This window comes from Sturnira hondurensis, unplaced genomic scaffold (genome assembly GCF_014824575.4).
Source record: "Sturnira hondurensis isolate 20B ecotype Veracruz unplaced genomic scaffold, ASM1482457v3 Scaffold0022542, whole genome shotgun sequence".
Classification (NCBI taxonomy): Eukaryota; Metazoa; Chordata; class Mammalia; order Chiroptera; family Phyllostomidae; genus Sturnira; species Sturnira hondurensis.
Window position 1 is genome coordinate 1297417 of NW_028095173.1, and position 27130 is coordinate 1324546.

Genomic DNA, 27130 nt, shown 5'->3' on the forward strand with positions numbered 1-27130 from the left:
GTAATCTTTTATTGTTTATTCCGCATAGCTGATCCCCTCTTTTAATTTCATTTCCATTTTGGTTCTACTCCCCCCGGCATCTTGGCCAGCCCATCCTGGAAGGAGCACCTTTGCTCCGCTAAAATACCTGAGGAGGTTTCTCAGCTCATTTGAGATTACTAACCTCCTACTCCACCTGCCTGGGCACTTTTAAGTGCTGCTACCTATTGAAAGGTTTTCTTAGGCTCCGCTGAGGAAGAAAATGCCAATCAGCCACAAAGTCAGGCAATATAGAGCTTTGTTGGGGTTTGCACACTGGGGTGAGGTTCCCCAGTCCACAGAGTGGGGCCAAGGAAGTCTCACCCAAGCAGGAAATATGGTGGGTTTTATTTTCATTGGCTCCCCGTGGGAGCTAGGGATTGGCCCCCTCTGAACAAAACAGCAATATATCATTGGTGGCTTTCCTCGGGCTCAGGTTGCTATGCGGATATCCATTTTGGCAAAGTCCACCCTTTCGGCTCTCTGGTTTGACGTCAGCCGCCATTTGGGTTGTAGTTCAGCCACCATTTTGTTATACCCCGCCCATCCTGACACCTACTGGCATGTTAAGAGTGTCTTTAGAATTAAATTGTCATGAAACAAAAAATTTAAAAGACAAAGCTGAGGCCCCTGTTACTCTCCTACTTGTAGATCCAAGCCCCTGGAAGGTTGATTGGACCCGGTGGAGAGACCTCCCTGCCATATACAGTGCGGGGGTGGGGGGGGTGGGGGGAGGGGTGTCATTGAGGAACTTGTCAGGTAGACATCCAAAGAGAGGGAAAAAATTAACTGCCTAGAGATACAAAGCACTCTAAAAGATTTTTGTTTAACAAAACAAAGAAAAGGGGTAGAGTGCTGATTATCCTGTAGTTGGTGGGGGGCTGTTCCAGAGAGAAGCTACAGTCTAGAGACACCGGGTACCTTCCTCTTTTCACCTTTCATCTTGACAACCAGAGACAGAAATAAAGTTCTTGCTTTCAGGTAGCTAAAAGCCTAGGGAATGAAGCAGGGGTATGGGTATATTGCCACTTTAGCAGCTACAACCCCAAGGAGGAAAAAAGAAACACAACACCTCATATGCGGAACAAACTCAGATCCTGCTAACATAATGCTAGTCCTGGATTATTTATTGATTAAAAAAACACCAAGAACAACAAAAACCCTAAATATAGGAAAAAGTAAATAAAGTAATTAAATACATTATATATAATGTGTCTGTGCATAACTTAGTTAAAGCATGGCTCCATAACTTAATCCACTTGGAAATCCAGAATGAACATATAACTTTTAGATACTGAAGAATTTCTATGACTCAAAGATTAAAAGGGTGCTGATTCCGTTCTGTGCCTCTGCAACCTGGGTTCTACATTAATGTTTGCTAAAATGCATCAATTAATAAAACATCTAAGGACTTAATACTAGGACTCAAATTAGAGTTGTATGAATGCATCCCATTAAATTTAAACAGGTGCTCTATATGACCTTGGAAAGGCAATTAAATATAAAATAAAGAAAAAATTGGTATGCCTCATTTAACTGTAGCCTTGCCTAAATTTCTCATAGTCACAGTACTCATTGCCCTAAAATATTCCATATTAGAGATAGATGCTCTAATATAATGAATAGTAAATTTAAATGAATGTAAGTTTTTGGCACTTACAAACTGACTTGATAAATGGAACCCCAGTTAAAATAGTTAATATGGCCTAAAATAAATTAAAATAGGACCTTCAAAAATTAAAACTTATTATATAAAACCTAGTAAGTAAAGGAGTGACTATCTCCACAGCATCTCCATTTGACAGCCTAATTTTGTCTGTTCTTAAATCTGGAAAGCAAATAAATAAATGGCACCTCAAATGGATTATTGCAACCTGAATGCTATGGTCCTAACCATCAAGGTCCCCATACCCAATATTATTGGAATTACTGGGTTCTCCTGGGTTCTGTTCAAAGAGCAAGGAATAAGTGCTTTCCTCTTATAGGTTGTCTAACATGTTCTATTCAGTGCCTATTTAATTTGTTTTTAAGATTTTATTTATTTATTTTTAGACAGGAGAGGGAGAAAGTGAGGGAGAGAAACATCAATATGTGGTTGCCTCTCACTCACCCCCTACTGAGGACTTGGCCTATAACCCAGGTATGTGCCCTAACTGGGAATCAAACTGGTGACCCTGTGGTTTGCAGGCCAGCACTCAGTCCACTGAGCCACACCATCCAGGGCTTCAGTGGCTATTTCAATAATCAGCTACAGTTTGTGTCCTTCAAAGGGACATGACATACCTTTCAGGCTACCCACAGGGTACCTTAACAGCTTTACCATCATACTGTTTTTGCAAATAAGACCTTCACTACATCCATCTTTCTCCAGGAGCACACATGTGACATTAGGTTGATAGCATCCTCCTCCAAGAAGATTCATATGACATGTTGGCTAATGACACATAAATCCAACATCATTTAGTCATTTGGGGGTTCTGGTGACAACATAATCCTCATTTAAAAATTTTACTTACAAATTTAAAATCAACAGGCATTTCTGTTAGTACCTTCAAAAATTCCTTCACTGTAGAGCCTTTGGCAACCTTTTCTTGTGTCTCCTAGAGTCTCTGATCCACTTCTGATGACCACTGGTTGCCTCAGGGCTTCTGACGCAAGGACTTGCACCTGTTGGTCTCTCCATTAAAACAACAAATGACTAGCTACCTACTGGGCTGTCCTCGAACCAGAGGCTCACATAGACCCTGAGCCTGTGAACCTCCATATCCATAGGCCCTTATTCTTTGAATCATAAGAACTACACTCTACAAACTCAACACAGCTAACAAGGCCTCATCAGGACAGGTTGGAGCCAAATCTTAGCCTTCTGGTGTATTCCACCTGCAGGAGGGAGTGGCTTTCCTTGTTCTCAGTCTTTTGCCAGATGCCCGATGATGTTCTAAAGGAAGTCACTTCTTCCCCAGACCCCTTACCTCCCTGGAGAGCTTCTTGTAACTACCTGAACAACAATGGCAGTGGCACTGCTACCCATCATACATGATGGAGCTCTGTGGAATATTGCTGCTTTTCATCCCTCAGCCAGCACATCCCTGGTAAAGATGGGACCCAAGAAACAGCCAAATACTTAGCCAAATACTTAGCCAAACTTCAGGACCCAATACTTAGCCAAATTTCAGGTAGTCATCTTAGTGCCTGGATGCCCTGGCCAACAATGTCCCCATCTTCACACTTATTTTAAACTGTTGGGCCATTTCCTAAAAATTACCCCCTTCAGGGTACAATATTTTAGAAATCTCTTTTCTCACAGATACCCAAAATGAAAGTCAAAGTTACACATGCCTCTGCATATACTAAGACCATAACACAAGTCTTTACCAGGACATTCCTTATTCTCTTCAGAGTTACAGACGTTATGAGTAGTAACCAAAGCACACAAAGTTTCACTTTTCAAAATACACAATGCTGGGCTTTTGGAAGAGGTACTCCATAGAACATTCATGTCCCTGATAAGTCCCACATAGACCCAAATGGCCTTCTCAAACAACTTTTCAAATTCTAGTATAAAAAACTCTAAAATTCTCTACTTGTCCCAGGTCTTAATTTATTTTTATAAATCTTCAACTTATCCCCCAAGCATAGGGCTGGGGGCCAAATCAAGGCCACATACTATACTCTCTTAGAACTCATTAAACTTAGGTTGTCCCACAGGCCAGGCAATTGCTCATTTGATAAGGGGCCCATTTGAACCTCGACTGCCACCAAAACCTAAAACAAAAGTTGTACACCATTCTGTTGACTGTTGCTGTTATTAATACTGGTCTGGGTGCTTTCATTGGTTGACAATCTGGAAGCTCACAGCATCTAAGTGAGCCTCTTCTTGAAAAGGATGCTCTAGTTCCACATCCCAGACAACATTGTCCTGACCCAAAATCTTATGGCTGGAGTTGGCATTGCCCCAGAAGACATCACTTCAACTCAAGACCTTGTCATTGGAGATGAGTCTACCTCTTACACTAAAATCTACACCCCAGGGACATCCATGGACTGCCTCTCCTGTGGCACAAAGTGGACACAGGACATTTTTGCGTTTATTCCTGTGTTTGCTATCTGCTTAGTCCATGATTCCAGTTTACTCCTTGTTCTCTGCGAAAACGTATACCTTACACTTCCATGCCTAAAGGGATATCTGGTAGAAGGTCCTAATATTAATGGCGATTATTGCTTTCCTCTGGGGGCATTTACCTTCTATCAGTCAAGGTCTTAATTCTGTGGGGATAGGACTACCCATTCCCTGGTACCTCTTCCAAAATCCCCCTTCCCAGTTTTCACCATCATCTTTCTTTGTGTCTATTACTATGACTACCACAGCCACTCTTTCCCCTTGGCTAAACACCACCACCTTCTCACAGATTCATTATGCTCTAAGTAGTGGCATCTTCAGGTATTATTGTGGCCCAGATTCATAGGCACAGCACCTTATGTAGTTCTTGTTGACTCCCCGACAGGTTTTCCCTAATGAAACTATTACCCAGTGTGCAACAGTTATATTGGGGATTCCCATAGTCGTTTATCTGAGGGGTACTTCCCTGTTTCCATCAACCCAAGAATGATACAGAGAGATATGATCAGATCACTAAGGAGAAGTAGGGAGGGGCTGTAGGAGGATTTTGCCCAGGCAATGGCAAGTAGTCTAGCATGGGATTGGCTGAGAAGCTCAATGCCTCCATAATGCATGGAATTCTGGGCCAGAAGATTTGAACTAAAAGAAGGGCTCTTGGATTTTCAGACTGGCTGACTTTGGCTCTCTGGTTCTCTACTCTTTCTCAAGGGTGTCTGGGTGATCATGCTGCAGCTTCCTGCATTTTCCAGTGGACAGTATTTTGTATGGGAAGGAATTCCGAGAAAATTGTAGGATCAGGCTGTCCTGGCAGAGGGTAACAGGGTTATTCTTCTTTGGGTGTTCTAGAGGGAACAGGCTCTGAGGCAGAAGCTTGCCATTCTTCCAAAATTGTATAGATTTTGTGTCTTATGTTGTTTTAGTTTGTAAACTAACCCTATAAAATAAGATAATTAAAAATTAGCAGGAAGAATGATAGAACTCAGGTGTTAAAGAGTTTATCCTTAATTGATAGGCTTAAGTGACTAATGCATGTGGAAAGCTCTTATTCCAAAATTGTGTAACTTTTGAATAAAGACTCCTTTTCTTTATCACCAAACCTTTGTCTTTAGAATTTTGCCTAGAGGGTGGCAGCAGGCAGCAGGACCCTGCTTGCTGGGTCAGTAAGGAGTTCAGTAACGAGGATGCCAGGCAAAAAAGATAATATTTATTACTTTTATGATAGAACTTGCCATAACCACAGGAGTGACCAGCATTGGCACCAATATAGTGTCCCTTTTCCAACAAAATCAAGTCATAACTGCCAACCAGCACCTTTTCATGGGCCCTAGAGATCATTCAGAAGTTGCACAAGACAGTCTCTTATGCAAGAAACCTTTGAGTCTCTAGCCCAAATAGTAATGGATAACAGATTATTTTTTGATTACTTACAAGCCAGGGAGGGAGGGGCCATGGCTACTTACAAGTCCATGCAGGGTGCCTCCTGCTGCATGAAATTACTAGCTCTGGAAAGGTATAGGCCAAACTATGAGGAAATGGACCAAGAAGTAAGGATCTCTCATAACATAACCAACAGATTCCCTTAAATTCAGAGATGTCTGGTCTGTTTCCTTGGTCACTGCCCAGAAAGTAGAATGCCTAGTTGTGCATATTCCTGTCATAGTCCTACTAAGATTCCTCAGTTATCACCTTCATCAAAGTTTGCCTTCCAGTGACTAAGTCAAGCTGCACCACTCACCTTTAACATCTCCACAAACCAGGTGGCAATTCCTCATTAGTATTGTTTCTGATGTTAACACAAGACAGGGTTGATTACATTATAAATTTTAAAAACTTCATGTTTTTCTACTGCCTCAATATCCCCACAAGCAGGCTGTGAGTACCCTAAAATCCCCTTGCTCTTCTGGCTTGTGTTTGTTACTATGACTACCAGAACCACTCTTTCCCCCGGCTAAACACTGCCACCTTCCCCCTAAAGGCACTTGCCTATGGATTCTCTCTCCCTCTCCTTCTGCCCTCCCCTCCTCTCTCTCCTCCCTACCTGCTTGGTTGAGCCCACCCCCTGGGCATCCTCCCCTGTGACCTCCTGAGTGGTATTGCCTCTCTAGGACCTGGGAGTAAGATCAGTCTCTCACTTTCACGTACTTCTCTGTGATATTTTTATTAGTCATGTTCTCAACAGACTGATCACCCCAAAATATATACATATCTAAGTAACAGAATTTTTCCTTACACCACATGTACCTGTGGCCTTCCCAGCCAAACTACTTCAATTGTGTGTAGCATTGGGTATTTCCAGACAAACCCTCCAAATCAGGTAGAGAAAGATGCAATGGGACTCCCGGCCAAGATGGAGGCATAGGTAGACATACTGTGCCTCCTAGCACAACCCAAAAAAGGACAACAAAAATTTAGAAACAAACAACAACAACCAAAAAAAACCAGTACTGACATAAAATTGAACTGTATGAAAGTCTGACAACCAAGGAGTTAAAAAGGACACATTTATCCAGACCGGTAGGAGGGGCAAAGTTCAGATGCAGAGTGGAGAGGGGTCGAGGCAAAAATAAAATGGCACCTGGCAGACCCAGGTGCGGGGTGGCAGTGGGTGAACCCAGCGAGGCAGTGGATTGTGGAGGGGCATGGCATGTAAGGTGGCTGGTGGACCAGAGGGTGCCACATTCTCGCACAGATAAACCAGGCGAAACTGGGGAGTGAAACAGAGCGCACAACCCAGAGCTCCAGCGTGGGGAAATAAAGCCTCGAAACACCGATTGAAAACACCTGTGGGGGTTGAGGTGCTAGGTAAAACTCCCAGCCTCGCAGGAGAGTACATCAGAGAGACCCACAGGGTCCTAGAAGGTACACAAGCCACCCACACAGGAATCAGCACCAGAAGGGCCCAATTTGCTTGGGGGAAGCAGCTGAAGGGACTGAAACCGAGCAGAGAACTGAGCAAGCACCATTGTTCCCTTTCAGACCCCTCCCCCACAAACAGCGTCATGACTCAATGACATGGATTGCCCCACCCTACTGAATGCTTAAGGCTCCACTCCTCACTACATAGCAGGCATGTCAAGACAAGAAAAAATGGCCTAAACAAAAGAACAGATCAAACCTTCAGAACAAGTACAACTAAGAAACAAAGAGATAGATAGCCAACCTATCAGATGCACAGTTCAAAGCACTGGTGATCAGGATGCTCAGAGAATTGGCTGAATTTCGTCGCAAATTAAATGAAAAAAATGAGCGCTATGCTAAGTGAAATAAAGAAAAATGCATGGGGAACCAATAGTGATGGGAAGGAAACTGGGACTCAAATCCATGGAGTGGACCAGAAGGAAGGAAGAAACAACCAAACAGAAAAGAATGATGAAACAAGAATTCAAAACAATGAGGAGAGGCTTAGGAACCTCCAGGACATCCTTCGACTTCCCAACATCCGAATTATAGGGATACCAGAAGGGGAAAAGCAAGAGCAACAGGTGAAAAACTTACTTCAACAAATAATAAAGGAGAATTTCCCCAATCTGGCAAAGGAAACAGAGAAGTCCAGGAAGCTCAGAGAGTCCCAAAGAAGTTGGACCCAAGGAGGAACACACCAAGGCACATCATCATTACATTAGCCAAGATTAAAATGAAGGAGAGAATCCTAGAAGCAGCAAGAGATAAGGAGGCAGTTACCTATAAAGGAGTTCCCATTAGACTGTCAGCTGATTTCTCAAAAGAGACCTTGCAGGCAAGAAGGGGATGGAAAGAAGTATTCCAAGTTGTGAAATGCAAGGACCTACATCTAAGATTGCTCTGTCCAGCAAAGCTTTCATTTAGAGTGGAAGGGCAGATAAAGTGCTTCTCAGATAAGATCAAATTCAAGGAGTTCATCATCACCAAGCCCTTATTATATGACATGTTAAAGGGACTTATCTAAGAAAAAGAATATAAAAATATGTGTAACAAAGTGACAACAAACTTACAATTATTAACAACCACAGCTAAAAACAAAAACAAACTAAGCAAACAACTAGAACAGGAACAGAACCACAGAAATGGAGATCACATGGAGGGTTAGCAACAGGGGAGTGGGAGGAAGAAGAGGGGAGATGATACAGAGAATAAGTAGCATAGATGTGGTAGAAAATAGCAGGAGGGTGAGAATAGTATGGGAAATGTAGAAGCTAAAGAACTTATAAGTATGACACATGGACATGAACTAAAGGTGGGGAATGTGGGTGGGAGAGCATGTGCAGGGTAGAGGGGAGTCGGGGGGAAATGGGACAACTGTAATAGCATAATCAATAAAATATATTAAAAAAAGAAAGATGCAGCAGTTTTTTGGTGGTGCAGTAATGGACACAAAAATAATTTTACTTCCATAACTTAATATAGGAATTTGTCTCAGGACTGTTTCATTCAGTTGATTAGTTTGTTGATTTTTGTAAAAGGCCACCTTATTTGTATTACCAAAGTTTATGATATGCCTTATATATATATACATTAAGTTTATGGTATTCTTTACATATGTCAGGGCAGCCCCCTTCTTGGCTCTTATACCAGATAAACTTGGAAACTTACTGAAGTTTTCTGAAACCTGCATAAAGTTGTGGTTGCTAAACTTTATTGTGTATGTATTCGAATCACTTGGAGAGCTTGGTAAGAAGGCAATTTTCTTGAAAACTTACTCTACCCCTCGTTGTGATGCTGTCAAGTTTGGGCTTAGCCCAGAAATCTGCATTTCAACAGTCATCCAAGGGATTTGAGGCAGTAATCTTTAGACCTCCTTCAGAGATTCATGTTGTGAGAAATTTGCATGGAATTGACAACTTATTACTGTCTATCCATTTATTTTGGTCTCCTTTTTATCTTTTAGCAGAGTTTCCCCCCAGATGTTACATCTTGCATGTTGTGAATGCTTTTTTCCCTATTATGTCGTAATTGCTATTGCTAGTACACAGGAAAACTATTGATTTTTTAAAAAATATTTTATTCATTTATCTTTAGAGGGGAAGGGAAGGAGAGAGGAAGAGAAACATCAATGTATGGTTGCTTCTTGTGCATCCCCTGCTGGGAACTGGCCCCTTCCGGGAACTGGCCTGCAACCCAGGAATGTGCCCTGACTGGGAATTGAACTGTGATTGTCTGGTTCACAGGCCCGTGCTCAATCCACTGAGCTACACCAGCCAGGGCTGGAAAGCTATTGATTTTTAGATTTTTGTTTTGTATCCAGCCACTTTGCTATGTTCCCTTGTTAAATCTAATAGTTTTTCAGTTAAACTTTTTGCAAAGGTGCAGCTAGAACTAGCCCAGCGATGGGAACACTTGATTTTTGCCTCCTCCTTTACAATGTTTTACCTCTTACACTTTTATATTAATAAGTAGTGTATGTTTCACTGCATTGTCCAAAGCTTCCAGGACATTGATAAACAAACACTTTTAGGATCCATCCTTCATTTGTTCCTGATTTTAAAGGAAATGCCTTTATTATGTTTTCATGGTTAAGAATGGTTGTGGCTATTGATTTTAGATAGACCTTTTAAAAGTTATGTTAAGAAAATAGTTTTCTATTCCTAGTGTTCAAGCTGCCTTAGAGGGAAAAAAAGGAATGGATATGGAATCTGTAGGAAGGAAATTCTTTTTACTTCTACCCTCCTAGGTTCTCCACTGGGGCCCTGTAAACTGGACTGACAAAAGACAGATGAACCTGAGAAAGCAAACAAGTTTATTATTGACATGTGCATCCCACTTACACATGGGAGCATCCAGAGATGAGTAACTCAAAAGGGTGTTTAGCATTTGGCATCTAACACAATGTTATATATCAATTATATTTCAATTTTAAAAAGAAAGAATTTGGGGTCTATGTATGTCACTTCCTAGGGGAAAGGGAGAAGAGGCACTAATGGAAAGCATATGACTTCTGGGAAAGATGAATAAGCCACTGGGAAAGTAGAGGGGAGGTATGCTAGTGTGTGACAATGTCTGTCAGGGTGGTGCCGACTTTTCTTCTCTGAGAAAAGTTTAATTTGAGTTGCTCCTGGGGATGGGCTTTATCATAGTTGAATTCTTTGGGAGACTCTTCTTTCAGGCAGATAAAGGATTTCAGGAACTCTAACACCTTCATCTCAAAATAATTCTTATGTCAAAAAGGCATATTTTGGGGTGTAGTATTCTTACACCTTCCAATCTTAATGCCTTTTAAATGTCTGTTGAAGTGATGATATTTTCCTATTTTAAAATAAAAATGTATATGAATAAAATTTCTAATGCATTCTCACCCTTCTAAAATAACTCATATGTACCTAGTTATGGCTTCTTCTTTTATGTATTGTGAATTTTACACCATAAGATAGCAATCTCTAGCCAACTATGAGAGGTTTAGTTCTAAAAAGGAGCTAGCCTGGCTAAACAGGTGTCAAAACCAAGGTTTTAAAGTGGTTGGGGTAAGGCACTGACTTCAGTTTTGCATATGTAACTGAATTCAGTAAAGAAAACATTCTAGGTGGTTCTAACCTCTTCTAAAACAAACTAGATCTGTTTATATTAAAACCTGTGCTAAGAGGTAACTTTTTCCTGATTCACATTCTTTAATTGATTAGAAAACATTTCTGTGGTTATATAATTTATTAAGAAACTGAATGTTTCCCAGTCAGGGCACGTGCCTAGGTTGCAGGCCAGTTCCCACCAGGGGACGCATGAGAGGCCACCATATATTGATATTTCTTTCCCTCTCTCCTTCCCTTCCTCTCTAAAGATAAATAAAATCTTTTTTTAAAAAAGGAACTGAATGTGCTTTGGACTGGAAATTTCCTTTGGGATTCCAAACCTCCCTTGTTTCTTTTTTCCAATTTTGGCTTACTACTCCTTAAACTTTGGCCATTTAAGAAAATTGTCAAAGTACTTACTGGCATGTTTTGGGAGGCTGCCTGATGATTAATCTATGTACTGAAAAGATGGAGCTGAAAGACATCTTTCTGAACTGCTTAGTGGACTTCCCCTCAAGATATAAGGAAAGCAATCATTGTTGTCTTTGTGTCTGTGTGTAAGGGCATGAACTGTGGATGTATTTTTTAAAAACAAGAATTTATAATCTGGGGTAAGGAATTATAAAACTTCACCAATTCAAATCTGTGAGATTTGATATATTTTATTTTTTTAAGTATTTTATTTATTTTCAGAGATGGGAAGGGAGGAGAAAAAGGGAGAGAAACATCAATGCGTGGTTGGCTCTTGTGCCCTCCCTACTGGGGACCTGGCCTGCAAGCCACACATGTGCCCTAACTGGGATTTAAACTGGCAACCCTTTGGTTCGCAGACCACCATTACATCCACTGAGCCACACCAGCCAGGGCTGATATCTTTACTTTTATTCAGAAATAATTAAGACTTCCGCTCAAGATGGAGGCGTAGGTAGATACATTTTGCCTCCTCACACAACCAAAAGAACAACAACAAATTTGAAAACAAAAAACAACCAGAACTGCCAGAAAATCAAAATGTATGGAAGTCCTACAACCAAGGAGTTAAGAAGAAACACTCATCCAGACTGGTAGGAGATCAAAGATGGGCAGCCGGGACAGGGAAGACACATGCCAAGGTGGCAGCTGTCGGACTAGGAGGTCAAGATGGCAACTGGCAGTCCCACACTTGTGTGCAGGTGAACTGGGAGGAACGACTCGGGGGTGAGATATACTGTCCAACCCAGGGTTCCAGCCCTGGAAAAGGAAGCCTTGAAAACCTCTGGATGTAAAAACCTGTGAGGGTTGTGATGGCAGGGAAACTCTCAGCCTCACAGGAGATTTTATTGGAGATACTGCCCATGGGGTCCTAGAACATATTGAAACCCACCCACCTGAGAATCAGCACCAGAAGGGCCCAATTTGCTTGTAGCAGGGGAAGTGACTGAAAGCCGAGCAAGTGGCATTATTCCCTCTCAGACCTCTCCCCCCACATGCAGTGATGTGAGTTACACTGCCCTGGCGAATACCTAAGGCTCTGCCCCTTATAATGTAACGGGTGCGTGAGACAAATGTATGGCCCAAATAAAAGAATAGATAAAACCCCCCAAAATATAACTAAGTGACAAAGAGATAGCCACTCTATCAGATTTGAAGTTCAAAACACTGGTAATCTGGATGCTCACAGAAATGGTTGAAAAATAGAGGAAAAAGTGAAGGCTGTGCAAAGTGAAATCAAGGAAAATGTAGAAGGAACCAACAGTGATGAAAAGAAACCCAGGACTCGAATCAACGGCTTGGACCAGAAGGAAAAAATAAACATTCAACCAGCACAGAATGAAGAAACAATGAGAGGCTTAGGAACCTCTGGGACAACTTTAAACATTCTGACATCTGAATCATAGGGATGCTGGAAAGAGAAGAGCAAGAAATTAAAGACTTATTTGAAAAAAATAATGAAAGAGAACTTCCCCAATCTGGAGAAGGGAACAGACTTCCAGGAAGTCCAGGAAGCTCAGAGATTCAGGAAGTTGGCCCAGGGAAGCATACACCAAGGCACATCATAATATGACCCAAGATTAAGGATAAGAAGAGAATCTTAAAAGCAGCAAAAGGAAAGGAGAGAGTTACCTACAAAGGTGTGCCCATCAAACTATCAGCTGATTTCTCAAAAGAAACCTTACAGGCAAAAGGGGGCTGGAAAGAAGAATTCCATTTTTGTTTTTGCTATATCGAATGGGATTTTTTTCTTGATTTCTGCTTCTGCTATTTCATTGTTGGTATACAAAAATGCCTTTGATTTCTGGATATTGACTTTGTAACCCACTGTTTTTGCCAAATTCATTTACTAGTTCAAGCAGTTTTTTGGTAGAGGCTATAGAATTTTCCAGGTACACTATCATGTCATCTGCAAACAATGACAGTTTTGTTTCCTCCTTTCCGATTTGGATGCCTTTTATTTCCTTTTCTTGTCTGATCGCTGTGGCTAAAACTTCCAATATTATATTGAATAGAAGTGGTGAAAGTGGACAACCTTGTCTTGTTCCTGATCTTAGTGGAAAAGATTCAATTTTTTGCCCATTGAGTATGATGTTGGCTGAAGGTCTCTCATATATGGCCTTTATTATATTGAGGAATGCACCCTCTATTCCCACTTTGCTGAGTACCTTTATCATAAGTGGGTGTTGTACCTTATCAAAAGCTTTTTCCATGTCTATTGATATGATCATGTGGTTTTTGTCTTTGCTTTTGTTTATGTGATGTATTACATTTACTGATTTGCGAATATTGAACCATTCTTGCATCCCTGGGATGAATCCCACTTGGTCATGGTGTATGATCTTTTTGATGTATTGTTGGATGCAATTTGCCAATATTTTATTGAGGATTTTAGCGTCTATGTTCATCAGCGATATTGGCCTGAAGTTTTCTTTCTTTGTTGTGTCTCTATCTGGTTTTGGAATTAGGATGATGCTGGCTTCATAAAAAGAGTTTGGGAGTTTTCCATCATTTTAGATTTTTTGGAATAGTCTGTGAAGAATAGGGGTTAGCTCTTCCTTAAAAGCTTTGTAGAATTCTCCAGTGAAACCATCTGGTCCAGAGCTTTTGTGTGACAGGAGTTTTTTTATTACTGCTTCAATTTCATCTGCTGTTATTGGTCTGTTCAGGTTTTCTGCTTCTTTTTCATTGAATTTTGGAAGATTATATTTTTCTAGAAATTTGTCCATTTCACCTAGGTTTTAAAATTTCTTGGCATACAATTCTTCATAGTAATTTCTTACAATCCCTTCTATTTCTGTGGTATCAGTTATAATCTCTCCTCTTTCATTTCTTATTATGTTTATTTGTGTCCTCTCTCTTCTTCATGAGCCTACTTAAAGGCTTATCTATTTTGTTTATCTTTTCAAAAAACCAACTCTTGGATTCATTGATTCTTAGAATTGTGCTTTTAGTCTCTATGTCATTTAGTTCTGCTCTGATCTTGGTTATTTCCTGCCTTCTACTTGCTCCGGGCTGTCTTTGTTGTTGTTCCTCAAGTTCTTGGAGGCGTTGGGTTAGGTTGTTTGTTTGAAATGTTTCTGTCTTTTTTAGGTAAGCCTGTATTGCTATGAACTTCCCTCTCAGGACTGCCTTCACTGTGTCCCGTAAGTTTTGGGTTGTTGTGAGTACATTTTCATTTGTTTCCAGAAACTTTTTGATTTCTTCCCTAATTTCAATTCCTTGTTTAATAGCATACCATTCAGTCTCCATGATTTTGGGTATGTTGGGTTTTTTTCTTTGGGTTGTTTCCAATTTCAGTCCCTTGTGGTCAGAGAAAATGCTTGGTATGATTTCTATTTTCCTGAATTTGAGACTTGTTTTGTGTCCTATCATGTGGTCTATCTCTGAAAATGTTCCATGTGCATTTGAAAAGAATGTGTATTTAGCCTTTTGACCCAGCAATTCCACTGTTAGGAGTATATCCTAGGAACCCTGAAGCACCAATCCAGAAGAACCTATGCACCCCAATGTTCATAGCAGCACAATTTACATTAGCCCATAGTTGGAAGCAACCTAGATGCCCATTGGTAAATGAATTGATCAAAAAACTGTGGTACATTTACACAATGGAATTCTATGCAGCAGAAAGAAGGAAGGAGCTCCTACCCTTTGCAACATCATGGATGGAACTGAAAAGCATTATGCTGAGTGAAATAAGCCAGGCGGTGAAAGACAAATACCATATGATCTCACCTTTAACAGGAATCTAAACAACAAAACAGACAAGCAAAGACAGTGAAATACAGAACAGGCTGGCAGGGAACAGAGGGGAGAGTGGAGAGAATCACAGGGGAAAAGGGGAAGGATTCACATGAACAAGTATAAAGGACACATGAACAATAACTAAGGTGGGGGGTGGAAATGTGAGGGAGGTGGGAAGCACTGGGGAAGTGGACAGGGCTGGGAATATAAGATAGAAAACTGTACTTGAACAAGAACTAAATTAAAAAAATGAAGTATTCCAAGTCATGAAAGGTAAAGACCTATTTCCAAGATTATGTATCCAGCAAAGATTTCATTTAGGATGGAAGGGCAGGTAAAATGCTTCCTGGAAAAGGTCAAGTTAAAGGAGTTCATCATCACCAAGCCCTTATTATATGAAATGCTAAAGGGACTTATCTAAGAAAAAGAAGAAGATCGAAACTATGAACAGCAAAGTGACAACAAACTCAAAACTATCAAGATCTGAACCTGAAACAAAAACAAAAACAAACTAAGCAAACAACTAGGACAGGGACAAAATCCCAGGAATAGAGATCACATGGAGGGTATCTATGGAGAGGGGAAGGGAAAGATGGGGGGAAAGTTACAGGGAATAAGCATAAATGGTAGGTACAAAATAGATGGGGAGGTTAAGAATAGTATAGGAAATGGAGAAGCCAAAGAACGTATATATACAAACCACGGACATGAAGTAAGGTGGGGGCCAGGAGGAATACTGGTTGCAGGGGGTTTGTAGGGTGGAGGGGAGTAAAGGGGATAAAAAAAAATGAAACAACTGTAGTGGCATAATCAATAAAATATACTTTAAAAAAGAAATAATTTATACTCTGGTTTCTCTTCAGATCGTATAAATCTTTTACCTTTTTAAAAAAGAAATAACTAGTCTATGGGTTATTTTCTGGAGATATGCTTATCAGTTTTGGGTAACAGAAATATTCCATTTTCAAAAAAATTTGGAGCTCCTATATTTTTCCATGTTCTAGTATATTCATCTTTAAAATTTGTTTTTTCTGGCCTGGCTGGTGTAGCTCAGTGGATTGAGTGCGGGCCTGCGAACCACACAATCCGGGTTCGATTCCCAGTCAGGCCACATGCCTGGGTTGCAGGCCAGTTCCCAGCAGGGGACTCATAAGGAGCAACCATACATTGATATTTCTCTCCTTTCCTCCTTTCTTTCCTCTCTAAAGACAAATAAATAAAATCTTTTAAATTTTTTTTGTTTTTTCTTAAAAGTTTGGGATGGTTAAAGGATAATATTTAGAGAAAGGTAAACTTGTGACTCATACAGATGTAAAAGTGAACATGTGTTATAGACTTTATTATAATCATTAGTCAGTTAGAACACCAGGCAGATGTTATAATCAGTTCAAAGAGAGTATTTTTAATGGACACATTTATAGATCAACAATATTGGATTATATTTAGGCAGTATTGAAATGAATGAATATGTGGGCAAATGAAACTAAAGTGTTTTGTTACAGGAAACAAGGGGGAAATTAATTGAACTTCTACCAGACAGAACAGAATTTGCATGTCTATACACAAGAATTATTTTTCGTTGCTCTCAGTTACTTCTAACTTACAATTGTTAGATTGTAAGTTAGCTTCTTGAGAACCAGATAACCTGGAAGGCTGTTCTCTAAATGACACATATTTTTCCATTGAACATGATTTTCCCTACAGAAGTGTCACCCTAATAAAGCAAAAAAATCATTCATTCATGCAATGAAAGTTTTAAAATATATTTTATTGATTATGCCATTACAGTTGTCCCATTCCCCCTTCATTCCCTTCCACCTTGCACACACCCCCACATTCCCCCCTTTAGTTCATGTCCATGTGTCATAAGTTCTTTAGCTTCTACATTTCCCACACTACTCTTGCCCTCCCCCTATCTATTTTCTCCCCACCATCTGTAGTACTCATTCTCTGTACCTTCGCCCCCTTTCTCCTCCTCCCACTCCCCAGTTGCTAACCCTCCATGTGATCTCCATTTCTTTGGCTCCACTACTGATCTAGCTGTCCTCTTAGTTTGCTTTTGTTTTAGGTGTGGTTGTTAATAACTGTGAGTTTGCTGTCCTTTCACAGTTCATATTTTTTAACTCTTTCTTCTTAGATAAGTCCTTTTAACATTTTATATAATAAGGGCTTGATGATGATGAACTCCTTGAACTTGACCTTATCTGAGAAGCACTTTATCTGCCCTTTCATTCTAAATGAAAGCTTTGTGGGATAGAGCTATCTTGGATGTAGGTCCTTGCCTTTCATGACTTGGAATACTTCTTTCCAGCCCCTTCTTACCTGTAAGGTCTCTTTTGAGAAATCCACTGACAGTCTGATGGGAACTCCTTTGTAGGTGACTGCCCCCTTATCTCTTGCTGCTTCTAGAATTCTGTCCTTCATTTTAATCTTGGCTAATGTAATTATGATGTGCCTTGGTGTGTTCCTCCTTGGGTCCACCTTCCTTGGGAGTCTCTGAGCTTCGTGGACTTCCTGGAAGTCTATTTCCTTTGCCAGACTGGGGAAGTTCTCCTTTATTATTTGTTCAAATAAGTTTTCCGCTTGTGGCTTCTCCTCTTCCCCTTCTGGTACCCCTATAATTCAGATTTGGAATATTAAAAGATGTCCTGGAGGTTCCTACACCTCTCCTCACTTTTTTAAATTCTTGTTTCTTCATTCTTTTCTGTTTGGTCATTGTTTCCTTCCTTCTGGTCCACTCCCTTGATTTGAGTCCCAGTTTCCTTTCCATCACTATTGGTTCCCTGTGCATTTTCCTTCATTTCACGTAGTGTAGCCTTCATTTTTTCCTGTAATTTGTGACCAAAATCAACCAGTTCTGTGAGCATCCTGATCACCAGTATTTTGAACTGTGCATCCGGTAGGTTGGCTATCTCTTGGCCACTTAAAAGTATTGGCTCTGGGGCTTTGATTTGTTCTTCTGATTGAGCCATTTTTGGTCAGGTCACGCCTGTTATGTATGAGGGGCGGAGCCTTAGGTGTTCACCAGGGCGGGGCAATCCAGTCTCTGGGTTGTGATGCTGTATGCGGGGGCGGGGTCAGAGAGGGAACAATGGTGCTTGTTCCCCTCTCTCTCAGAATTTAGTCCCCTCTTTCACTTCCCAAAAGCAAATTGGGTCCTTCTGGTGCTGGTTCCCAGGTGGGTGGGCTTGTGTACATTCAAGGACCCTGTGGATCTCTCCAATGAACTCTCCTGTGAGGCTGACAGCCTCTCCTGGCACCTCAACCCTCAAAACTTTTTCCAATTTGTGCTTTTAGGCTTTATTTCCTGGGACTGGGGCCCTGGGTTGCACAGTCTGTCTCACTGCCCTTTTTCCTTTTTTGCCTGGTTTATCTGCGTGCAAATGTGTGTCCTGGTCAACCAACTGCCTTGCGTGCCTCACTGGGTTTGCTTGCCTGTACCCAGTTCTGCCAACCACCATCTCTTCCTGCCAGGACTCCTCTTCCCTGGCTGCTAACTCCACCCCTCTTACTGGTCTGGGTGAATGGTTTGTTGTTGTTAGACTTCGGTACAGTTCAGTTTTCTGTCTGTTCTGGTTGTGTTTTTGTTTCTAAATCTTTGTTGTTCTCAAATTTGGTTGTGTAAGGAGGTACAGTATTTCCACCTATGCCTCCATCTTGGCTGGAAGGCCAAAAGTTTGACTTTCTGTTTAGTGCCAACTAACTTTCCATTTCTTTCTGAGCTCAATCCATTCAGACTGGCTACATTTAGAGTCAATTTTGGATATTAACATTTTTCCAGAATATAGTCTATTTCATTCAGATTTTCAAATGTATTAGCATTCAGTTGCTTGTAATACTCTGTTATGATTTTTTTAAAAAGCTTCTCTATTTTTAGAACTTTCTTTTAAATTCTCAAATTTTATGATTCAAATATCAATAATTATTTAAAGTTAGTTAGTGAAGTGTATGTATCTCTGATCTTTTCCTCATCTGCCTAGTTCTTACTTCTCCTAACAAGTAGCTACCATTTGTCTTAGTTATTTTGTGCATATACTCATGTATATTATTTGTTTGTATGTCTCTATATCCACAGCAATCAGTGTAAATAACGGAATGGTATTTTCCACTTACTTTTAGTTATTTATATTATATTACAGGTATTTATACCATAGGTATTTTTTCACAGTATTTTTGCATATTTTTATTTTTAAGATATTTGATTTGTCAAATTTTCTTTAGTGGAAGTGGTTTGAGAAGCAGCTTTTAAATTTCTTTAGTTTGCTTTTTTTAAAATTCATTGTTACTTTTAACTTCATTAGTTCTTCCCTTTTAGTTTTCTTATATTTGTCTTTTTCCCCTAAATTCACAAAGAGAATGCTTTTTTCTTCCTTTCTTTATTATGATGAAAAATTTTAAGACCACTAATTACTAGGTAGGTTGCACCTTCCTACATTGACAAATCTCAAAAGATTATACCAATACACATTATGACCTACACTGAGTATTGTCATTTTTAGTAAAACTCTGGATGACTCAATAAACAAACATGTTATTGTTTTATTCACACTTTTTTAAAGATTCTCTACTGGCTTCTTATCAGCTGGTACAAACTATTATACTCAATTTTGTTGTTGTTTCCAACCAAAAGGTCTTGCTTTCATCCTGACTCTTTGAACTATTGCTCCATCTGTCTGTTTACAGCCAGAGTTCTTATAGAATGCCTCCCATTTCTATCTCGCCCCAACTGAACTCTGGATTCTGACCCAGGACTCTATGGAAACCAATGTTTATACCAATGTCAGTAATGACCTCCGAATAACCAGATCCAATGAACGCATGTTGTTTCTGCTCTTTATAGCTCTCAGAACATTGAATGTTGTTGAAACATCCCTTTCATCTTGAAACTTTTTTTCCCTTGGCTTTCATGACAATATTCTTTCCCCCATTTCTTGGCCTCCATGACCATTTTTTCAGTCTCCCTTCCTCCTTTTCCCCCTAAACATGAGTATTGTGGCTACATTCTCTCATTCTCTGTGTCTCCTTCTCTTCTTCTCTCTCTCCCTCTCTCTCCCTTCCACCTTTCTTACTTTCACAGAATGGAGGTTATCAAGCATAAACTGGGATTTTCACTCTCCTGACTCTGCCTATTCCCCCGCTGTTGTGGAAAACCCTCACTGCGCTTGGGAGTCACTTTCCCTGCCTCCTGCAAGATCTGTACTCCCTCTCTATATCCGTGTTTTCAGCTTCTAACCTCCTTCTCACTGGCTATAACATAGGCTTGAACCTCCTTTTTTTTGAAAAACAAACCTCTCTCGACCTTTATCTAGATCTCCCTTTACTTATGACTACATATCTTTCTTTCATAGCCAAGCTTCTTGAAAGTGGTACATGTTCACTTTCTCTCCTCCCCACTTTTTCATTCTGCATCACTGCAGTGAGACCTCTCCCTCCACAGTTCCACTGAAACAGCTCTGATACAGGCCACCACTGATGTACTAACTGGAAAATCCCTCAGCCTCTCTTCCACCTACAACTTGACCTCCCTGCAGCCTTAGAGGTAGTTTACCACTCCCTTTATCTCAAAACCTTCCTTGACTTCCATAACAAGACTGTCTTGTGCTTCTCCTGTCTGGCTGATTATTTCTACTCACTTTCCTTTGCAGCATTCCTGTTTTCATCTTACTCCTGGTGTTCCTTGTCCTCTCTCCTTCTGAGCTTTCTTCTACTTGCTCTCTTCCCCCTCTCCCCCTTCCCTCCTACTCACTCATCTCCTCCCTTTGCACATTCTCCTTAAGTAATGTCTCCACTGCACTTCCATGGCTCCCTCTATCACCAGTTGGCCTAGACTCCCAAATCAATGTGCCCAGCCTGACTGTTTTACTGAACTCCAACCCTAGATTGACTCCTGCCTGCTCAACATCTCCACTTTGATGCCTCCATCCAAGACATAATAAAACTTGATTCATTCAAGATGGTGAGCAAATAGGGCAAAGAAAGTAATACTAGTAAGCGAGAAAGAAGAACAAGAGAGGGAGAGCTGTGGAAAGGGAAAAAACAATTGTCATTGTATTCTCATGTCTCTCTTGCTTTGTCCAGCTGTATCTAGGACACTGGCGATCCCCATCCCCACTTTTCTTCACTCTGAGGGTCCTCAGAGTGTGGTCCCCAGGCCAGTAGTATGAGTATCACCTGGGAACTTGTTAGGGCAACAAGTACTTGGACCTACTGAACCAGAGAGGTGGGGCCCAGAAATCCATGTTTTAATAAGCCCTCCAGGTGATTCTGTGCCTGCTGAAGTTTGAGAGCACCTGCACTAGGGAATTCCTTATTCATCCTTCATGGACCAGTGGCAGTGTTACGTCATCAGCAGAGCCCTCCCCAACCCCTCAGACAAAATTAATGACTTCCTCTTCTGTTTGTCCACAATACTTTATCCATGCCAATTATATAGCACTTATTCTATTATAGTTAGCTCTTTAAGAGTCCTTCCTCTCCCATAGATTATAAAGTCTAGGGTTATTATTGATCTTTTTATTTTAAGTGCCTGGCATGAAGTAGACATGTTACAGTATCACAAATTACTTACATTTTTTTGCTCCCATGACCCCCTTTTCACTCCCTGCTTATCCTTTCTTTTTCTTCCTTGAACCTGGCTTCTGGGTATTAATAAATTACCAGAATGAGATCCTACCATCTAAAATCAATGTTTTCATTAGATTCAAGCTTTCAGCCTCTTCATACCTATCACTCAGGGTTCAAAGAGAAGAGAAACCACAAATGGAGATGTATAGGTAAACAGATACATGATTGGTTGCAGAGATTTGAACTTAGGCTGTTGTAGAGCTGGTTAAACTATCTGTGCAAAGCTGTTGTCTTCACTTCATGCTGGCAGTTGAACTCCAGTGGACAGGCATTTGGGAAGGGAACAATAGAGGAAAAGTGGGCATAAGGGGCAAGCAGGGGAAAACTGGATTCACAAGCACACAGTGGATCTCATGAGCATGAGCTGGAACCTGCAGGGACAGACCAGAACCAAATCAGTTCTCCTGTCTCCAACCCTGATGAGACACATGTCCCACCAGAAAAGCAGGTACATCCATCCTGATCCAGCAGTCAGGGCTGCGGAAGGATGATTTGAGGAAGGGGAAGCAGCTGTTGTCCCATGGCTGCCCCACACTAGGAAGGGAGGCCACAGATAGCCACATGTGGGAGCTACAAAACATAAAGGAAAACCCTTCCTGGATTGGCTGGCAATGGAATTAGTTTCAGAAATATGGGTAAGAATTACAGGGGGAAGACTAGGACTTCCCAGGGGAGGCAAGATCATGATTCTCAGCAGAAGACCCTCAGCCACCAGTGAAAGGCATAATTATACTGACTATATTGTCTTTACTAAGATAAGATAGATTTTAGAAAGATTATTTGTCAGAATGAAAAGCAAAGCTATCTGTATTTAATGAGAACATATCCATGTGTTACAATTAATTGAGAGGTTTTCTTTAGTAAGTAGTGAGTGTAATAAAGAATAATAGAGTTTAGTAGAATGTAGTGAGCAAGAGCTTGGGTTCAGCCACTTATTAGCTGTGTGACACTGTGCAAAATATTAAACCTCTGTAAGCTTTTGTATTCTCATTTATAAATTGGCGGCTAATAATAGTTTTTATCTCATAGAGTTGTTGGAAGGACTTAATAACAGAATTTATGTAGAGTACTTGGCAGAATATTAGGTACAAAGTATATATATATTTTTTTCTTTAACTGCTGCCAGTATCTCATCATCATTATTGTTACTGTTGTTATTTCCTGAAGAAATACTTTTCAATCAGGTGGATTTCCAAGTCTCAATAATACTTTTGCCCGCTCCAAATAAGTTGCAGGCCAATTTATCATATAGAATCCAGCATTGATTGTCAGAAGAACTTTGCTCTACTTATTTTTATGCTTTCTTTGCATTAAGATGTAGTTGCTCTTGTCTTCTCAGCCCCAATCTCAAATGCATTCCTGCACTTTCCTGTAAAAGTTCCCTTTCATTTATTTAAGAAATGGTCTGTACGGCTTTTTGCCACTACCTGCTCTATCAGACCTTGAGTGAAGATGGTTTTAAAGCCCAGGGTGCAATGGCTAGAGCCCCAGCTACCTTGCCCATTTGCAAGGGAACCTCCTGACCCACTCTCAGGTAATAGGAGGAAGGAATGGGATGAGGTTAAAGTGAACATGTGGCTTTCCTGTAGCAGACTTTAGGGACTGGTTTTATGAGTCCATGAAAAAACAGACTGATGCCCACCCACAGTCACAGGTGTCCTTTTATAACCAAAATTAGAAACTGTTAAGCATTTTATTCCCTGAGAGAAAGGACTGAATATCTATCTTCAATAAACAATAAGAAACAAAAAATGAAATGTTATCCTTTCATTAAAGAGCCATTCTAATCTCTTTCTTTATCCTGATTATCATTGAGTTTTCTCTACTCTTTATCTCCTGTAAATCTTAAGTGCCTTTTTATCCCTCTGTCTTTAATTAGGTTTTCTGCTTTGTGGCCACTTTAGCTGGAGAAAACTGTGAAGTAGAGTTCAAAAATAATACAATCCTTTCTGATTTTATTACTTAATTTCAATATTGAACCGCCAGAATGTACTTCCATTGACATATTCCTCTTTTAAAACAAAGTGTATGTATTGTATCAATGCAGTGTTTTTTCCTCCTTTACCAAGCCCAAACTGACATTACACCGAATACAAAATACCCTCATCAGAATAAGTTGAAGGGTTTCTAATGTAAGAATTTTTTAATGTAAGAAATAATGAAAGAATAAAATATTACTTCTGAGATAACTTTAGCTTTTGCAGACTAATTTTGAATTACAATTATGTTTTAGTTGTGTTTTAATAAGGTAGGTAATTTTGACCCAACCCACTCTTTTCTGTCATTCTTTTAACATTATGTAGAATCCTCAGGATCATACACTTGGCTATCTGATGCTCTCTGACAGTACCCATTTTTATTTCATGTATTAAAATGCCAAACTTTTTTTGTTTCTCAGGAAATAAAATTGTGAGTACTGCTGACCCATAGCTGATTTCTGGAATATGTTCGGTGATGTTTTACTGCAGCTTAGCTAATCATGTGAACCATTTCAAGGATCTCTGATACTTTCAAGGCCTCTCTGCATTGCTTGGCCTTGGCCAGTTGTGGGTTTTGGTGACATAGCAAGAACAGGACATACCAGGTTCGTTTAGCATTCCCAACCAGAAAACTCTTCTGGAAGAGACATGTGTTTGGAACATGGGGATAGCAGCCCTTCCTGTGGCCACTTTGCCTGTTTCTCATCCTCCCATGTCTATGTTCCTGCAGAATACTGTAAACAAATAGCATATTTAATCTTCCCAAGTGCCATCCATGCCTTATCACTTATAAAGGAAGACTCAGTGCTCCCCCATTACCCAGGAATATAGTCCCCTCCAGGCCCTTTCCTGAACATGTGCTCCAGGCTCTATGCAGGCTGGCTGAAGACACTTCCACAGCCTCACCCCCACCCCTCACATCTCTTCAACCACGTAAATGCCCTAGGTATCAGTCCTGCTGCCTCAAAAACTCATCTACATGAATATTTTTTCTTGCGTTTTTAGGCACTTTCTCTTGCTTGATAGCCTTCCTTTGCCTCTCAACATCTTGCAATTCTATTCATCACCCAAGACCCAGTTCCAATGCCACCTTCTCCACAGATTTGGTCCTAATCCCCATGGTCAGAATTAACCAATCTTACTGTAGTAGACATAGCACTTTGTTTTCACCCTGTATATAGCAATTATCAGGTTATTTCTTATACTGTAGTTACTGGTGTTCACATTTATGTTCCCTTGAGCCAAGTGGTCTTGCTTTTTTAAGTTTGTATATCTCCCTAGCACAGTGACTTTTACTCATTCTTCACCGAATACTCATTGGGCGCCCTTCAATGGGCCAGGCCTTGTTCTGCACACTGGGGATAAAACAGAAACAAAAATAAAACTCTCTGCTGTCACTTCATGAAAGAACAAAGTCTGTTCATACAATAAATAGATAAAATATAACAAGTACTAGGTGTCATGGAGAAAAGTCTCCAGAACTCCCTGCAGATGGTGCAGGGAATTCTGGAGATGATGAAGGACGAGGATGATTTAAAATGCCTTTCAGGGAGGGCCTCACCAAGAAGGTAACATTTTGGTGAAGATTTGTGGTGGCGAGAGAGGAGTCATGTGCATTTCTGGGATGTAGGGGTAAGCAAAGGGAGGGATCAGGAGTACCCAAGGTCCACATAGACACCAGAGAGGCCAGAGTCAGTGAAAGTGGTGGATGAAGTCAGAGAGGAGAGGGCACTTTGAGGTGGGGACCTAGGAGATAACTCTTGGCAGGGAGTTGAGCTAAAGAATGCCATGATTTTATCTGTGTTATAAAATGTTCTCCTTGGCCAATGTGGTGAGAAATACATAGGCTTAGGATCACTTTTAGATCAGGATTTCCTGGCACATTGAATATGGAATATGTGAGAAATTGAGGTGTCTAAGGTGACTCTGAGGCTTTTGGCCTGAGAAACAGGGAGGATGGAGCTGCCATCAATGGAGAAGTAAAGACTGCAGGTTTAGGGGAACAAGATCAAAAGGATATCAGTATCCACTGACATTTAAAGTTGCCCACATATTGTTAAATTAAAAATGTCACATTTATGCCCTGGCTGGTCACTAGTTCAATTCCCAATCAGGGCACATGCCTGGGTTGCAGGCCAAATCCCCAATAGGGGGCAGAAAGGAGGCAACCACACATTAATGTTTCTCTCACTCCCTTCCTTCTCTCTAAAAATAAATAAATAAATTGTTTTTTAAAAAATGTCACACTTCTACATATGGGAGGAAAAGACTGGGAGAATATACATTTAACTGTTAACTGTTTAGGGTGTGATGTTAGTGGGGACATTGACTTTTCCACTTTCCAATTTTTAATTCTACATGTATACAATTCACAAGTCCAAGTGACATGAGGGGAACAAAAATGCTTAAGACTGGACCTAGACTCAATGTGTGTAAGAAGAAGGCTGCAGGTCCTGGCCAGGTAGCTCAGCTGGTTAGAGCATCATCCCACCCTAACACTGAGGTTGTGAGTTTGATCCCTCACATATAAGAATCAACCAATGAATGCATAAATACATCTAACAACAAATAGATGTTTTTTTTCTCTCTCTCTCCCTCCCTCTCTATATCTCTAAAGTCAATCAATCAAAGAAGAAGGCAGAAAAGACCAGACATGGTTATAGTAGGGTGATTGTACCTAATGAGTCTAGCTAAGTCCAAAGTCTAAGCTCTCAGCTTTGTAGTCTCAGCTCTCAGGTTTCTTTCATCATTCACCTGGAGGTGCTCAAACACTGAGGCCAACTCACAGTAACAAATTCATAAGACATTTCTAAACCAAAATAGAAATGTATTCATAATGGAATTAAAATAACATTAATTGTTTGCTTAGGAAAATTCTTTCTTGTGAATAACTTACTTCAGAAAACCATATTGTAAGACTTCTGGCCAAGATGGAGGCATAGGTAGATTCACTTTTTCTCCTTACACAACCAAAAGTAGGACAACAACAAATCAAAAACAAAAAATAACCATAACTGCCAGAAAATCGAACTGTATGGAAGTCCAACAACCAAGGAGTTAAAGAAGAAACATCCATCCACACTGCCTGAAAACAGGCAGCCGGGGTGGAGAAGGCACACAGCAATGTGGTGGCTGGAAGACCAGGGTGGGTAAGGCAGTGTTTGGTGGATGGGGCGGTCCCACATTGCCATGTGGATAAACCCAGAGGAACAACTGAGGAGCAAGACAGACTGCACAACCCAGGATTCCAGTGTGGGGATATAAAGCCACAAAACCTCTGGCTATAAAACCTGTGGGGGTTGTGGCAGCAGGAAAATTCCCAGCCTCACAAGAGAGTTTATTGAGGAGACCCACAGAATTCTAGAATGTGCACAAACACACCCACCCAGGAAACAGCACCAGAAGAACCCGAGTTGTTTGTGGTTAAGTGACTGGAAGATGGCCAAGAGCTGAGCAAGTGTCATTGCTCCCACTAGGACCCCTCCTCCACATACAGTGCAACAACACAGCAATGTAGGTTGCCTTGCCCTGATGAATACATAAATCTCTGCCCCTTACAGTGTAAGAGGAGCACCAAGACAAAAAAATATGGCTCAAATAAATGAACAGATCAAAGCCTCAGGAAAAAAATACAACTAAGTGATGAAGAGATAGCCAACTTATGAGATGCACAGTTGAAAACACTGATAATCAGAATG

The 27130-nt window shown here is 40.6% G+C and overlaps 1 protein-coding gene across 5 annotated transcripts in view; it reads left to right on the forward strand.

The window, feature by feature from the left end:
• Positions 1–27130, forward strand: part of TMEM150C (transmembrane protein 150C) — a 117322-nt gene that overhangs the window by 41488 nt on the left and 48704 nt on the right. The gene's annotated exons all lie outside the window — the stretch shown is intronic.